Source organism: Schistocerca piceifrons, unplaced genomic scaffold (genome assembly GCF_021461385.2).
Source record: "Schistocerca piceifrons isolate TAMUIC-IGC-003096 unplaced genomic scaffold, iqSchPice1.1 HiC_scaffold_27, whole genome shotgun sequence".
NCBI classification, from domain to species: Eukaryota; Metazoa; Arthropoda; class Insecta; order Orthoptera; family Acrididae; genus Schistocerca; species Schistocerca piceifrons.
The window spans coordinates 40001-42500 of NW_025728482.1; the positions used below are offsets into that span (position 1 = coordinate 40001).

Genomic DNA, 2500 nt, shown 5'->3' on the forward strand with positions numbered 1-2500 from the left:
ACCTGCTCTGTAATTGTTATACGACTCGTTCAATTACTGTAGTGTTGCCCACCCGCAACCCTCGCAATATAGTTCGCTACTCGCACTGCCCGCACCCCTGTGTATCGCTTCATGTTAAACACCTTGCAAGTCTTGCTCACTTTCCACATGCTCCTGCTGTACACTGTAATGTGGATGGCAGCAGGACGTACATGCCGCCCCTCCCCACGTCCCCACCTTGCCCCCTGCCTTCGCAAGCTGGTTGGTGAGAAGTTTGCATGTTCAATGCCCTTCGCATGCGACGTACTCAGGCTACGTTGTGGTGCGGCCTGTGTCAACTGTCCGCTGATGTCGTACGCGTGAACCACAATCTGTACTGCACATTCGTCCTTATGTACTGAATGATACATCGTGGCACATGTGTGACCGCACAACGACTGCGCCCAAAAACGGCGGACCATACAGTGCAAATATTGTGCACGCAGCTACGTGTCGTCTCCCTATGAGAGCTGGATTGCAGTGTGGTACGCCATAGAGACGTGTGGGAGGAACGGACGCCGTGGATGGCGATCAGCATGAGCTGTCTGTTGATGTATTCGGACCTAGTCGTCTCTCCTCACACACCGTGATGGCATGGTGCACCGCGTTCCATATCTGCGACATGCTACAGAGGCCGGTTGACAGTCGTTCGAGCAATGGACATCGCATACGTACGGGGGCCACCTTCCACGTATTGTCTAGGCGTGCACATTTTGTTGCGTGTATGTGGGCAGACGTAGTGTGGCGTGACACCTGACACAGGCATGCAATAATCGTTGAAGTTGCAAATGGCGATGGACGCCTGCGTTTTCTGGTGAAGTTACGCAAATGAACAAATGGTAACCTGTTGTGGTGCGGTTGTTCTCGCTAGGGGTGAATCGGTGATGGCGACGATAGGTTGAGGTACTAACCGGTTGTTCCAGCGATACCCACCATGCCGACGAAACTGAACGGCATCTGGGTGTGAAGCGATACGCGGCGGTGGCTGGGTGGGACCGTCCCCGGCCGGTGAGGGGGCGCCTCCCGGCGTGCTGGCCGCGCGGTGCGTGGGCGCACGCGCTACAGCCGGCTGGTGGGGGCGGCCAGTGGCAGGCGCGCCGGCCGACGGACGCGGCAGGCGTCGCAGCTGCGCGCCGGCGCACCCTGCGCGCGGCGCCGTGCGGCCAAAGTAGGTCCTCGCGGGCCCGGTGCGAAGCGCGGTGGACATCTTCAGTGTGCTGGTCCGATTGAGGACTGTGTGCGTTGAGGATGCGCCGCCGCCCGGCGCTCGGCGCCGCGACGCCGTCTGCTGCTCGGTCGCCCCAGCGGTTCTCGCTGGTGGTTTGTATCGCAGCTGTGCGGATGTGTTGGCGCGTGCGCTGTGCTGGGAGAGTTCGCTTCGGCACCCAAGTGGGGCTTTTGTCCTTCTGTGGCGCTGGCGTTGGAGCTGCCGGTCACCGTAGGTGGCGCGTGTTGTCTCCCGCCGGCAATGCCACGACAGCACGCTCCCGGGCCTCTGTCGGCAGCGGCAAGCTCAGTTGGGAGCACGGGTGGTCGCACCGAAAGCGTCTACTCGCCTAACTCCGGGCGATTGCGCCTCTCTCGAACCCGACCAAGTACTTGGGACGGCGCTGCGCGCCGCCGGGACCTGAGAGGGTTTCGAGGTGTATTGTGCAGGGGAGCTCAGCCTCCTCCTGTTTGCAGAATGATTGAGCGGACGCTTGCGTGTTCGCGCGGGCCCCCGGGACACACTCCCGGGCGGCCGGCTGCTCAGCTCTAGTTGACGCAGCTCCCTGGTTGATCCTGCCAGTAGTCATATGCTTGTCTCAAAGATTAAGCCATGCATGTCTCAGTACAAGCCGCATTAAGGTGAAACCGCGAATGGCTCATTAAATCAGTTATGGTTCCTTAGATCGTACCCACGTTACTTGGATAACTGTGGTAATTCTAGAGCTAATACATGCAAACAGAGTCCCGACCAGAGATGGAAGGGACGCTTTTATTAGATCAAAACCAATCGGTCGGCTCGTCCGGTCCGTTTGCCTTGGTGACTCTGAATAACTTTGGGCTGATCGCACGGTCCTCGTACCGGCGACGCATCTTTCAAATGTCTGCCTTATCAACTGTCGATGGTAGGTTCTGCGCCTACCATGGTTGTAACGGGTAACGGGGAATCAGGGTTCGATTCCGGAGAGGGAGCCTGAGAAACGGCTACCACATCCAAGGAAGGCAGCAGGCGCGCAAATTACCCACTCCCGGCACGGGGAGGTAGTGACGAAAAATAACGATACGGGACTCATCCGAGGCCCCGTAATCGGAATGAGTACACTTTAAATCCTTTAACGAGTATCTATTGGAGGGCAAGTCTGGTGCCAGCAGCCGCGGTAATTCCAGCTCCAATAGCGTATATTAAAGTTGTTGCGGTTAAAAAGCTCGTAGTTGGATTTGTGTCCCACGCTGTTGGTTCACCGCCCGTCGGTGTTTAACTGGCATGTATCGTGGG

The 2500-nt window shown here is 57.9% G+C and overlaps 1 non-coding gene across 1 annotated transcript in view; it reads left to right on the forward strand.

Annotated features, from left to right (window-relative positions):
* The first annotated feature begins 1787 nt into the window (after positions 1-1787).
* Positions 1788-2500, forward strand: part of LOC124744078 — a 1909-nt gene continuing 1196 nt past the window's right edge. The window contains exon 1 of the ribosomal RNA XR_007010597.1: positions 1788-2500. This exon is cut by the window's right edge and continues 1196 nt beyond it. This is a non-coding gene — a ribosomal RNA (small subunit ribosomal RNA).